This window comes from Scomber scombrus, chromosome 9 (assembly GCF_963691925.1).
Source record: "Scomber scombrus chromosome 9, fScoSco1.1, whole genome shotgun sequence".
Classification (NCBI taxonomy): domain Eukaryota; kingdom Metazoa; phylum Chordata; class Actinopteri; order Scombriformes; family Scombridae; genus Scomber; species Scomber scombrus.
Genome location: NC_084978.1, coordinates 22,815,803 through 22,830,051, shown reverse-complemented (window position 1 = coordinate 22,830,051; position 14,249 = coordinate 22,815,803).

Genomic DNA, 14,249 nt, shown 5'->3' with positions numbered 1-14,249 from the left:
TTGTCTTTGAAGTGAAAAGCTTTTTTCGTTTTTTGTTTACCTTACACAGCATGAAAGACAACACGCGGGGAGCTAATTTCTGCAAATATAAGTGTGGTGAATTGAGGCAGAGTGAAGGGGAGAAGAAGATAGTGGGAAAGAGCTCAAGTATCCAAATGTGTGTGTGTGTGTGTGTGTGTGTGTGTGTGTGTTTGTGCACGTGTGTGTTTCTACAGTGCTCAACACCCCTCTTCTTTGGAGGATTAGAGTTTTTACAGGGTGGTGGGTGTGTGTGTGTGTGTGTGAGAAAGAGAGACAGAGAGAAAGAGAGAGAGACAGAGTGTGAGAGAGTGAGTTTCCGACTGTGTGTGTTCTGCTTTGGGTCTGATAAACCTTGCTTGTTTCTGTCTTTGTATAATCCCCTTCGAGTGTCAACACATTGATAAACCCATGAGCACGCTCTTGGGTGACAGTGCCTCTTAGAGCCAAAGTAAATATATCGGCCACCTGTCTCTGTTAGCACCACGGGACACATCGTAAACACTGTGATATGAAGAAACACCGGCATCCTGAAAAAAAAAAGAAGAAAAAAGAGAAAGACACCCGGCCCAGAGATGAGCATTATGTCATAAGATTAGACACCAACAAGTCTTTCCTTTCTTCTTCGAAATGACCGAAGACACTTGATAATTCAAGCCTTAAACTTATGATTTATGAGGTTCATGAAGGAATGTGATCTTCCATGTCACATGATTGACAGTTTAACATGTCAAAAAAGATGGATGAGATATCCCTTTGCCCCACAACAAATACATCTCTGAGGCAACACTGGCACACTGGCACAGATCAAGCAGGTTAGATTAAGAAAAAAAAAACATGGGTGACCTTTTATATTCTGATGATCCATTGTAGGAAAAAAAAGCAAAAAAATACGGATAACAAATTAAGCTTGTCGGGATTCCCTGCTGGGAGATGGAGGACTGAAGAAACAGGAAGCAGAGGGGCGCTGCGGGAGACATTATGTTATGCAACTGGCTCACTGATTCTATGAGTTACCGCCTACGGAGACACACACCTGGCTGTGTGGCTGCTTATGGTCCTCACAGTTGTATAAAGTGGTGTGTGCATGCTTGTGTGTTTTAGCATTTGTGTATCTGAAGGTCAGAGAGATGGCTCATGTAGTAATAGTAATTCCGAGTGAGATTAATGTAAATGTTTGTCTCTGAGACCTTGATTTTCAGTTCTGTCTCCACCAGAAACACACCACAGTGTAAAGGAATATTCCCACCCTTCACTCACTCACACCTGAATACTGCGGAAACAGCCTACCTCCCACCACCTCCACCAGACAACCCATCCACCACTCACAACTCACAGTCCAGACATAGGTTCCATCCTAGCAGTTGGACTACGGTCAAACCTTTAACATTGATGTTCTTTGTGTTCTGTCCCTCTCCAGTGTAGTCCGTGTAAATAATAGATATTTGAAGCTGTGTTGAATTTTTAGGAAATGACTCTCTCTCTCACTCTGTGTAAACATCATGTAGCTTCAGTGAAGAATGGAACAAGCTGATGATACAGACAGACATCATGGACAAAGAATATATGGGAATTTTATTCATATAACCCATAATCACAAATGTATCTCGAAGCATTTTACAATCTGTACAGTGAGAGTTATTCCATCACTCTGCATCTAGCTGGTGAAACAAAGCCATCTGAGTGACAGTCTGTCTGCCAGTTTCTTCCTGCTTGTTTGTCTGTGTCTGTATGTTTCGTGTTACCTGCCCCCATCCTCTGCCCTCTGTCAGCTCAGCCAGCTCTGCCTGCCTGCCTGCCTGCCTGCCTGCCTGCCTGCCTGCCTGCCTGCCTGCCTGCCTGCCTGCCTGCCTGCCTGCCTGCCTGCCTGCCTGCCTGCCTGCCTGCCTGCCTGCCTGCCTGCCAGTATCCACACCTGTTCAGCCTCAGTAATCAAGCTCACCTGGTCATCATCTCTGCATCACCCAGTCAGCATATATACCCTGCCCTGATTTCCAGTCTCAGCCGGATCATCTGCTGTGTTTGTTGTGTCAGTGACTCTGTCGGAGCCTTTTCGACTTTAAGTCGTTCTTCCTCTCTTTGTGACTAGTTTTTGCTTATTTGAGTCTCATCTCCCTCAGTACAGTTCAGCCAGCCAGCTTGCCGGCCACGCCAAACCACTAGCTCCCCAGCAGCTCTCCAACCCTGGACTCCTACGTCAGATCTCCCATCCACTCAGACCCCGTCTGACATTCAACATTACTTCATCTTCCAAACTCAATAAACTATTCTCTCCCTTGCAACCTGTTGTCTGCATTCTGGATTCGTTCTGCATAACTGTGACAGCTAAGGCATTTTAGCACCTCATTGTTGTGGTGTTACAGCCCACAACTTTACCATACTGGTTCAGTCTCACTGAAAGAACATCAACTGTTTTTCTATTAGTAGCAGGCAGCTGACTTTAGCCACAAACGCTCTAAAAACCTACCCACTATTGTACGCTATTGTCCAGCACCCAAATAGCAGACAGACAGAATTACTTGCTTGTGAACACTGTGGAGAATTTAACAGCCAAATGGCCAGTTATTTCACGCAGGAGCTGGAGACTAACACCAAGCCAAAAAACGGAGTGAATTTTTCTAAGTTGACAGACATGACATGGCACCGAATGGATGGTGATGTCTGCTGGAAGAGTAAGCAGGCTGTTTGCTAGCATATTAGCCAAGTTAACTTCATAAAGTTGTTATAATATACCAATGTTGCGTTTGATCTGCTTCCCCAAAGTCTGCAGTTGCTAGCAGTGTTGTATTTGAAAGGAGCTCGAATTTCCTTTTTACCCGTATGCCAGAAAAAGTCAAACCAGACACAGATAGATTTCTGCTTAGAGAAAATGATGACAGGAAGGTAGCTGACACATGGGAGAGATAACTTCTGAGTAATGGCCATCTGAATGATGGAAAACAGTGTGAAAGGTCATACAACATGGTCCCAGACAATGAAAAGGATAATGATGAAAGAGGGAAATAAGTAGCTGAAGAAAAGTGAGGTGATGCAGAAGAAGTGGGTTGAAGGGAGTCCTGGAGGAAAACGAGATAAAGGGAGTGATTCACAGGCCAGTTCCATTTGAGTAATATGCACATTTCAGTAAATACACTCATATCAGTCTATTTAATCTCATCACCTAGTGGTCATAATTTTCCCAGCGGCAAGTCATCTTGGCATTCTCATAGGAGAGCGTCTCACCCCGGGTGAGTTTGGGATTTAAGTTTGTTGCAAAGCAAAGGTGTGCTTGGAAGATAAGGAGACGTATGAATAGAAACTGCAGAAGCCAGAGCTGTGGACGAGATCACATTTACTGTTGAGCCTTTGGCTCTTATCATCACAATAAGTCCTGTAACAAAGGAGGAACATACAGCAAACAGGGAGAACTGAAAAATCAGATGGGATGTGGATGAAAGAAAGAAAGAACGAAAGAAAGAAAGAATTTGGAGTCACAGATAGCGACATATTATTATCATACCTCCAAAAGAAATGACTTAGTGAAAAAAGAAACTAATTGAAAAGCTTCTGAATAGGCAGTTTTTTCCCTTCTGAAATATAGGCACCATCAGCACGACTGCTTTGATATCTCAGCATCACTGGGACTTTCTCCGATTTTTATGTTTGGTTGTCATGGAGGCGAAGTGGTTGGCCTTGGTTACCGTTACATTGATAATCTGCTCACCAGGCATTTCTTAATTGGATCACTGTTGGACGCTGACATCCTGTGTGTCCAGGGACACACATCCTGTGTTTGTGTGTGTGTGTCTGTGTGTGTGTGTGTGTGTGTGTGTGTCTACATTTGCATATAGTCTTCTACTAGTGTGTGAGCCTGTGCATCCTCTGTGTCTCACTTATTTTACAAACCTCCCTGAGGCTGCCGCACAAATATATATATGAAGTCAGCATCTACTGAAACAAACAGACCTCTCATTTCTTAAATAGGCACTTAGTGCTCGCAATGAAAGTCATTTGTCAATATTTCAACTTGTTTAATATCCTTAAAATGACTCACTGTTTGGCGAAACTTACTAAATTGATGAGTTTATGCAAAGCTTTTCAGTTTCAACAGTCCACATAAAAAAGTGGTCATACTTGATAGATGAGGCACAATCCGTCCTAATGCTGAGGGACAGTGGCTTGGATCACTATGACATACAGTCACATCTGTCTCAGTTTGAGCCATGTGGTCGCACTTAAAACACAGCAGGCACAAAGTTAGAGGGCTGGATATACTTCGGGAGATCTATGTGTCCCGACAGGTGACCGCAGTGCACTCAGTTTGAATATTCATTAGATGAAGTTTATCTCACAGTTTTTTTTATATTAAGAGTTTTATCGTGTGGTGGAAGGAAACTTTAGGAGGCTATTTTGAGGGAGAGCCTCAATAATACATGCTTTCCAACATCTGAGGAATATCTGTCTTTTATAGTCCCCCACAAAGAGATATGGAACTGCTGCACTTCACACTGGGATGAGTGAGAAAGAGGAAGCTTGCTCTCTTTCTTTGTGTGCATGTCTGTGTGGTTGTAAGCACAGTGTGTGTGCATCTGCACATTTGTGTCTGAATATTCATATGCTGCTGCATGTTTAGTATCTGTTCTGCTTGATTGAAGACTTACAGAGACACATGACAATACTCACAAAGACCATAAAGCACAAAACAAAGATGCTAAATTATTTTAAAGCCATGGAAGAACTCAAGAGGAGACATTCAAGCACACTTGTAGCCATATACAGAATATCATTATTGTACATGAGGCGGAGCATATGCTTATGCTTATACATTTGCGTACACACACACACACACACACACACACACACACACACACACACACACACACACACACACACACACACACACACACACACACACACACACACACACACACACACACACACACACACACACACACACACACACACACACACACACTGTGTTGAAGCTTTGGGGATGCTGCGTGTGTCTCCTGTGAGGGATTTACAGAACATAGCGGTGAACATTGCTCAGGATTTCTGTCATCATTGAACACACGCGGAGAAGACTCTGCCCAGACAGCAGCATTGACAGATTGCATGAATAATTTAGGAATAAAGTGTGAGGCCTCATAGACCTCTGAATCACTAGCAATGGCAGCTGCCTGCTCTGACTTTGGCTTCTCTCTCATCTTTTTAATGCATATTATTTCCATGAATTCCTTTCTTAATATCTCTAAGCTGTGTCCGGACGCAAAGGGCATAGTGCTGAATCTCTGACATGCAAGCTATGGCCTGAGGGACAAGTGAAGATGACTTTTAGAAAACAACAGAAGTGATGGCACTGCAAGATTTCACTTATAACTTTCTTGAAGCAATTAAATCCATAGTGCTTTATCCTGTTGGCGGAATTTATTGGGAGGATGCACAGGAGAGCTGGACTGGAGATAAATATCTTTACAATGTCACCGTAGATGACAAGTGGGACTATACAAAATGATTTCTAAGGATTCACAGTTAGATCGTCAGCAGCATTTGGGCAGGTAAACAGTCTATTGATTTGTAATTTCCAGTCAGATATAATTTGGCGGGTGATGATTAGTAGACTTGTTGATTTCAGAGAGGGAGAAAGAGAGAAGGTTTGGAGGAGAGAAGGAAGGAATCAAAAATTACATTTATTAGAAAATGCTTCAAATAGCGGTTGCTGCATTGCGGGGGTCCAGTATCAGTCAAAAACAAGCTAAACATCAGTGGTGTATATAAACTTTTAACTAGATGAAATGCCAGAGGATTACCAAAACGAATTCATCCTGAAGGGGTCATGAATGTCTGTAACAAATTTCATGGCGATATTCCAAAAATGTCAACCTGCTGGTGGCACTATCAGCAAAGTTAGCATGTTTCATCCTCTAGTGATCATGAATGCATGAAGTGGTGGACTGACTGCCTGACCAATAATACCATCTTTCGTAAATTATAAGTGTAGTCCTAAAATTACAGATTACTGATTTTTTACATTTAAAGAATCGTCATAACTAAAGAAAAATAAATTTTTATCATGTCGTTATCTGGCCAGTATGTGCTTTACAAGGAGATTAAACTCTGAGCTGAGCTGATCATATAATATGGAATATAACTCTGCTCGACACACCGTTCTGCATAATGACTTTTAATTTTCATAATGTAAAAGGACAGGTTTGCAATTTTTCAAGTATGTCTTAAATCCATAGCCAGTTGTCCATATGACCCTTTGAAAGAGTTTTCTTTTTTCTTTTTTTTGCTGTAATCATTCCTCCTGTTCATACTGACCATTAAAATAACCTTCAAAGGTGTTTGCAGTGTAATTGATACGGGACAAAATCTACAGTCCTCTTTTTGTGCAAATATGTACTAAAAAATTGATCTGAAGCTATTGTAAGGTTTAAGCCATCCATATTAGCCAAATCGAGTGGATGTCTTACAAAGCTACAGCCTTTTGAGTACAACATTCCTTCTTTGTGCGTCCGCGACCTTTTGAGCAGCAGTGGAAGATAATTTCAAAAAGAGGTGAATTTGGACTATAATGCTTAAGGCCTGGAAGTTATCCACTTGATTTGACACATTTGGATGGCTAAAGCCTCATATTAGGTTCAGATGAACATTCAAGACGTTTTTGCATGGAACAATGACTTTGAATTTTATCCCCCATCATTTAAATTAAAAGCACATTAAGGAGGGATCTTTCTGTGAACAGCATGGTTACAGTTAACCCAACCTGTCTCAATGTTCTTATGGGCACATAACTGTTGTTTTAAGACAGACTTATGTGAACCCATCCTTTAAGTAAAGCATGCTGCTGATACTTTTTTCTTCTTTTACGTACAGTGCCAGCTCTTCCCATTCACTTGAATGAGAAACTGTGTCCAAACTTCTGATTGGTACTGCATGTAAGATTTTGAATGCAGGACTGAAAATTCAATTACACTGTGGTATTTAAACTTGATATTGATATTACTTGATATACTGTGAACTGAGAAGAGAGTAAATGAATGCCCTTTAGACATTCACAGTGTTGGTAATTTAATACATTTAGTTTATTGTCCGGCCCTAGTATACACCCAAATGTTGAGGTTGTTAGGCAGGCGACAAACTGGCCCACTTCCATGTTTGAATTTAAGCCAAGCTGCAGGGGTTGATATATTCACTTGAGCTCATGATTAAAGAGGGTTTAAAACTCTGTCTGGAGTGTGTGTGTGTGTGTGTGTGTGTGTGTGTGTGTGTGTGTGTGTGTGTGTGTGTGTGTGTGTGTGTGTGTGTGTGTGTGTGTGGGTATTCAAATAGGATTGCAGGATGCAGCATCAAGGGGCTGTTGCCTTGCTCCAAAGTGTTATGCTTGATGTTAACTTGCCTGAAGAGCATGGACTTTAGAAATGTGCTCCAGGTCACTTCTCCAAGGCAACCAAAAACAATCAAGGTACACACAGCCTAAATCCAACAAGGTACTCTATAATCCCCATAGCTTTTATTAAAGAGTGACCTTTTTAAACATGGATTTAAAAAAAAAAAAAACCCAAATCCAATGATTTTTTTATATGGCCTTTTTGCACTAGCAGTGATTAGAGACAGCATCCTTGTTCCCTGTGTCACGTACAGAAGGGCTGGCAGACAGACCTACTGTAATCTGCATTCCCCCCCACCCACCCTCTTTCAAAGTGGAAGTTGAAGGTTTATTAGAGTTGGTGGCCTGTGATTGTGTTTTAATGAGAGAATGACTGTGGAGGGGAGATAAGGCACCCAGTTCAGGCTGAGAGGTCCTTGGTGGGATTAAAATAATCATCAAAAAAACGCCATGTCTTTAAAAAACACACAATGAAACAGGGCTGCTCCTGTCATCCTCCACTCCTTCGCCCATTCATCCCTCCATCCCTCCACCCCAACACCAGTCAGCCAATTGACATTCCAGTGTGATGGTCCGCTGCTTGCAGTGGAATGTGACATTTCCTCTCATCACTCTCTGTACCACGCCAAATGTGCGGTTTTACAGATTAGAGAAGGACAGTGAGGAAGTGTGGAGGGGGGGGGAAGTGTGGACAGAAGATGTGAGAGAGTGAGGGACCACAGACAGAGAGAGATAGAGAGAAAAAGAGATGGTAGATGGAGAGAGATACAGAGGCATTTAGGTACTAAATTAATGCAATCTCATGATAATGAGGCATTCAAACACAGGCAGCAGTATAAGCCTTCATCATGTCAGTATTTGTGTCTTCCTTTATTTCCATGTTCCTTATTTAATGTCAACAATCAACCACTGCCTTTGAGTTGCATTATGGAAATCAGCAGTGTGAGCGGGATACATATTAGAGAACTTTAAATTTAGATTTCATGTAAATGTCACATGGTAATATGACATTAAGGCTTGTTATAAACGTGCTTTTATAAGCAATGCATTCACATAGACAAGGCTGTGACAAAAGGGCATTGCTTATTTACTTACCTGAATATTTTGTGTATACCTGGAGAATTAAAAAGTATATTCATCAGCTTCTGTAACATTTTCCTCAAACATCAAACATTGAAGACAGCATTTGAAGTATAATGCAAAAAAAATACTGGCTGGAGTTGGTGCAGAGATTAATCCACAAGTGCAATGCATGGCACACACACTGAATCTGGCCTTGCAAAAAATCCCTGATGGGATGTGGATTGTGGAGGAGGATGTGTCAGAGCTTCTGGTGAAAGTGAGGAAGGTGGTAACTTTTTTCAAGTTCTATATGAAATTCAGGCCCAGTTACACCTGCCAAAAATCAAGCTAGTCCATGATGTTTTCAAAAGATGGAACATTTTTTCTTGATGTGGTGGTGTATTTTTTGAAGCAGCAGCCTGGCGTGTTGAACACTCTGCTGTCAAGGAAGATAAAGAGGGGAGAAGGCATGGCCAGCCTGATAGAGGAAGACATGACACTGGTCCAAGAGGTCATCAAACTGACATGCTCTCTGAAAGTGGCAACTGCCATCCTCAGGGGAAAAAAACCCACCATCTCAATCATCTCTCTGTCACTCTCATTTACCCGTGTCTTACTTAAATTATGTTAATTAGTTCAGTTTAAGGTAATCTAACAGCTATTCTCTGGATTATACTGATTGTTGTCAAGCCGGGGGTTGTTGACACACTGAATGAGGGCCAGACAGCTGAAACAGAGAGCCCCCACAGAGAGGAAAAGACAAGTTTGTTCTGATTATAAGACATGCATGGGTTATTATTGTATTGTATTCTCTCTCTCCTCTCTCCCTCTTTTCCTCCCATGAAGAAGAATATGGCTTTGGACCAGATGTTAGGGGACTTCCACACTCAAATCTTAAAGTAAAGAGAGAGGGATTCTTTAGGTCCGAGTGGTGATGTGTTGCAGTGATGGAAAAAAACAGTGGATATTTGCTTTCAGCAATGGCAAAGAGCAATCTGTCCATCCCAGCAACAAGTGAAAGAACACTGAAAGAGTGTTTAGCACAACTGATGACAGAGTTACAGCACAGCACAGTTTGCCTATCCTGATCCTGTCGATCAACTAATATATCTGAAGAAAAACCTTAAAGTAGGACACATGAATTAAATTTAGTATGTTGGGTGTTATGACAGTGAGGCTGGTGTTTATAGCAGTCTTTTTTAAATTATTCTTATAGAAACTGCACCACTGCATTCTGCTCACTGCTGAGTTAGCCTGCCTGCTGAAAGAGTGCTAAGCACATCCATCTGCTGGCAGTAGTTAGCCTTTGGCACATTGCTCTATGCTTTATTGTTAATCCTGAGCATCCTTTTCCACTCCCCGAGGATGCCAGTGTCCTCAGTCGACATTTGTTTTTTATATGCTGTGCTCAGTTTTAAAGCTACTAGTAAAGATACTGATTTGATATTAAACTAGACTCTAAGTCATCCATTGGTACCAACCATGTCATACTACCTATAGGCGCCCATGACTCTCCCCCTTTACAGCATCCTCAACTTTATGCTAATCCTGTGCAGTTTTTGGCAAAGATCATACTGCTTTTTGCATGCATTATAAAAGTCTAAATGTGATGTATTTGAATAATTCTGCATGCTAGGGTCCCTAAACAGTCCTGAATTGCATAAATAGTGTATGACTGGAATGCTGAGACTCTTGTGGATTCAGTGAGCTGAATTATATTCATGTGTGATGGTGTTAGTACCCACAGTAGCCATTTCACTCACTGTATTTCACTGTAGCCTCATGAAACTTTATGAAACTAATTATAGACCTAGAGCATTCAGAGTATGTATTGCTTTCTTGGGTATATGTGACAATAAAGGGGGTTTCTGAGCAATTTCCAAAACAGAAGTGCTTGCCATCCAATTCTGGCAGAAGTCTCCAAATTTTAAGTTTTTTATGCCAAATCATAGCATTTTTAACTATAAAGAAATGAATCTCTGTATGTCTGTGCAACTGTATGTATGTATGTCTTTAGTGTATTTTGAGAACTGTTCATCTGATTGACTTCACACTTGGCAGGTGTATTGCTGAGGACCCAAAGAAGTGCAGTGTTGAGAGTGAAGCTGTTTGGATGAGTGGTTCTCTAGAAATATACAAGAAATACCTCATAAACAATCTGCTTCTTATTCTGCCTGTGGAGTCAATGAGGGGAAATACAGACAGCGCCATTGCAACCCACATTGTGGTTGGAGAATTACCATAAGAGAATTAATTGAAAACGTTTAGAGAGTTGAGCTCTAGTCGGAACTCGTTGGAACTTGGTATGTATGTTAAAGACATAGTGCAGGATATCCTAAGTACATTTTGAATTTTACTGTCTACCAATAGCCTGCACTAAGAAATCCACCCATTCCGGAACAAACACGTTTTAAACGGGCGCTGCATTAGTCATAGAAAAAAAGCTCCAGTTGGACTTCCCCAGCTTTGCTACTGCACAACTACTGATGGAGATGACCTGATGCCAAAGAGAAAATTAACCTGTACTGGCATCCTCATGAACATAAATAAATAAATACGAATTTCTAAAAAAACACAAAAAAACCCTTACCTCTGAATCTGAAGAGCTTGTGTGGGATGAAGTGTATGAATATAATTATGTGGTTACCTTGTGCGTGTGAGGGAGATAAAGTTCAAGAGATGTCTGAGAGCTTCCACTTTTATATATAGTAACGCCTGCACTGTACATGTGTCCTGTTCCCAATCTGATCTTACTGTGCACCCACATGGAAAACTGTGGTTTGTTTTTTAATAATATTGTCCCTTCTGAGCTTAGCTTCTGTCATCGAAATCTGTCTAAAAACCAGAGAAGGATTTCAAGGTGTTGGCAACAAGTCATGATTTTACACAAAAAAGGTGTTTAACAGTGCTACTGAGTGCATACAAGCCCACACAAACAGCCACAGTCACACAAACCAATATACAAAGATGCAGTGTGTAACTTTCATTCCAATTATCAAACAGAGTGAACATGGTTGTGATAAGGTGACAAAACCCTGCAGGGGACGGGGATATGTGAACTCTGCTCAACTGGAACTCTCTTATTTACTGCTCTTTAAATGCTGTTTAAATCAGAACAGCTAATCTGAAAAGCTTTACCAGTGTTGATGTGTGTGTATGTGGCAGAGTGTGAGAGAGAGAGAGAAAGAAAGAAAGAGAGAGAGAGAGAGAGAGAGAGAGAGAGAGAGAGAGAGAGAGAGAGAGAGAGAGAGAGAGAGAGAGAGAGAGAGAGAGAGAGAGAGAGAGAGAGAGAGAGAGAGAGAGAGAGAGAGAGAGAGAGAGAGAGAGAGAGAGAGAGAGAGGGGAATGGATGGAGTGAAGGATAAAAAAAAGAGGGAGAGTTAGTTTGTGGCCTCTCTCTACAGGGAGAGGGGATTATGTTTCACTGCTGTCATGTGTTCTGACATTCAGAATGTTATTAAACTTCAATAGGCTGAGCTCAGGGTTCACTGATTACTCTTACTGGGACTGAATCCATTATTCAGGGTTTACTTCACACCGTGTGTTTACCAAAATCACAATCATACCGGCACGCTTTACACACTGATGCATATACACCTGCACGTGCGCTCATGTATGCATATATGCATTCTACCTCCAGATGCTCACACACACAGAGTTATACACACACTCAGATAAATGCATTAGAGTAAATGTGCCATTACTGCAGTAATGCATTTTAGGTAATGTGACTGTCTTGGCAGATTTGATTTGTGTGCCTGCTAAATATGCATTGGGCCTGCGGGAAGGAGAAGGCTGAAATTTAGAGTTAAGAATGTTTCTGTAGTGATGTGAGTGTCTTTCAAGTGACCTCTGACACGGAAAATGAGAACAGAATAACTGTCCACTAAAACATAAGAGATTGCCTACTCACAGCTTCCAGCAGCTACAAAACCACACACTGACTGGGAGAATGAAAAATGTCATCTATAGCCAAAAAATGGCTTCTTTTCAACAAATGGAAATGGCAATTGAAGCATTGCCTTGCAGTGGATTGATTTAAGTGGGCAATTCTGGCCTATTGAGTCGAATATTACATTGAAATAGAGGGTATTTCCTGCTGCTTGGATTTTGAACCTATGCACCCTGGAGTGATTGGCTGGAAGTCTACCTGGGTTGTGCAAGGTAGGCTCCCTAACTTTGATCACTGTGGAAAGTAGCCCTGCTCCATAATCCCCTCATCTGTCATTCTGTCTAAGGCGATGTGTGCTGCCATACATCTTTCCCTCACTCCCTCTCCTACTCTGCTGTTCTTTCTGTCTCCAGCATCCATTTACTAGCTCCATCCATCTTCCCCTCAAGGCCATCACCTGCCTCCATCCACCGAGATGGACAGATGGGAAACAGAGGAAGAGAAGCAGAGTTTCAGGGCAACGGCATTCCCCTCTTTCAAAAGGCCTGGCACCAGTGCAACTTTTCTGTTCCCCCAACAATGATGAGGCCCATATCTCAAAAGGGGGCAGTTAATCTCGAAAGCATCGGACTAACAGGCTCTGTGTCATGATTGACTGTCCCTTTCAGCCAGTCCCTGGGTGACCCTCTACACCATAGAGACATGAGGGGACCAATAAAGCCTCGGCTGGATAATAACTCATCATAACCTCATACATTTTCATTTATAGAGCAATATAACTGCATTAGTAGTTATAAATCAACAGCTAATGGGATAAGTGAGGACTCAAACTGTGAGCTTTGATGTGTGTACTGACCACTGAAGTGATGAAGATATATTTAAGACGGTCCTGCATCAGGCCAGAGTATTTGTATCTGTCAAATTGTACAGTGTTGAATGCATTTTATACATTGCTATTATCCAAAGTACTTTTTTTTTAGTTTGCCTCTCATTCACTAATTCACACACACATACTTTGCACTCATTCATACACAGAAATGGCAGCCAACTACCATGCAAGGGCCTGACCAGTGGGACCTGACATTTAATGCAGGGATAAATGATCAGAACATGGAAAAAGGGTATTACATTGTGCTTAAAGGTTAACATATGTAATATTTGTCTTATAACAATAACTAAAAGTCTTTGACCCATAGAGATAATCAGATGCTCTTCCTGGTATTATCCCGGGTAGTTGTCTGCTGTGTCTGTACTGCAGCTGAAGTTGTTGTAATGGTTCCAGGGCTTTCAGTCTGGTTATTAGCAAGTAAATAGATGGAGGTCACAAAGTTAGTCAGACTTTGTGTGTTAAGAACATTCTGTTTACTGCCAGAATAATTCCGAGGCTTCTCTTAAGTTTTCAAAATATTGCTCTGGAGAGAACAAAAACATGACATTTTCGCAAAGTTTGTGGCCCGGGACGATCCAATAAAAATCAATCTACAGGCTGAAATATACCACCAACGAAGGTTACATGAATACCCATTTACTCATTGGCAATAAAAAAAGATAAATAATAACACCTTCATAATACTTGCATATAGAACTGAAATTAAGCACTTTAATCTTTACCATTTTTTTTTATTTCCAGTCCAATGTGCTGCAATGAAAGGCGTAAACAATTAGAAAACATTATTTTGTGCCTGTACTGTGTGTGTATATGGTTAAAAAGACATGCATGTTTATATTCTGTTATATGTGTTTGAAAATCAAGGGAGTACTAAGACTGTCCTGGGGCGATTTCTGTGTATTGTCAATGTGTCGTTAGATGCTGTGTTCAGATCTCATCCTGCTGTGAGTGCCAGTCACTCAGACTGCTAGAAACGGCCTGAGGGCTGGATGGAAGAGAGACGAGAGGTGCTACAT